This window comes from Myotis brandtii, unplaced genomic scaffold (genome assembly GCF_000412655.1).
Source record: "Myotis brandtii unplaced genomic scaffold, ASM41265v1 scaffold1094, whole genome shotgun sequence".
Lineage (NCBI taxonomy): Eukaryota > Metazoa > Chordata > Mammalia > Chiroptera > Vespertilionidae > Myotis > Myotis brandtii.
Window position 1 is genome coordinate 144474 of NW_005353728.1, and position 648 is coordinate 145121.

The 648-nt window shown below is 67.6% G+C and overlaps 1 protein-coding gene across 1 annotated transcript in view; it reads right to left on the reverse strand.

Moving 5' to 3' along the window:
• Window positions 1-117, reverse strand: part of LOC102257236 (zinc finger protein 324A) — a 12224-nt gene extending 12107 nt beyond the window's left edge. Inside the window, exon 1 of the mRNA XM_005857273.2 lies at window positions 86-117. The gene's annotated coding sequence lies outside the window, so the exon portion shown is untranslated. The remainder of the gene's footprint in view (window positions 1-85) is intronic.
• Window positions 118-648: the final 531 nt, after the last annotated feature.

Consider the following 648-nt stretch of genomic DNA (forward strand, 5'->3'; position numbering starts at 1 on the left):
ACTCTCGTGCCTTCCCAGCTCCCGTTCCCCTGGGCGCGGGGAGCCCCCTGGGTGCGGCGCTCAGCCAGGCAACTGGGTTCCTCACCCCCGTGTGAACCTCAGGACCCGACGCGGAAGAAACAGTCCGTGCGGAGAAGTCCCGCCCCATCCCTGCACCGTCATTGGCCAGGGACCGCCCAGAAACGCCCCCTCCTGATTGCTCATTGGCCAGCTCTTAGGGACGCAGAGCGAGCGGCTTCGAGGCGACGTATTCGGGTCCATTGAGCAGAGACGCCAGGGCGTGCTCCCCGGTCACCTAGGCAACGACCAAGCGGCACCGTGATTGGCTCAAGAAAAGAGAGTTGTTGTTGGCGGCGAGCCTGGAGCCAATCAGGCTCCGAGGGGCGTTTCCAAGGCGGGAGCGCTGGGCGCGGGGCGGGGAAGTGTCGGACCTTCGCCGAGACTTTGCGGACACCCCCACCCCCGCGAACGGTGCCGCCTTCGGTTTCCCGGGTGTGGAACTGACGCGACGGGTCCCACGGCCTCGGAGGGAGGAAGGTCCCGGGTTCTCAGTTCCGTTGATACCGGGAGACCGAGGCCCCGAGTGCGACCGACTGACCGTTCGCGCGCGGTCGTCGACCCGGTGGTGTGCGGGGTCCGGATGGACCC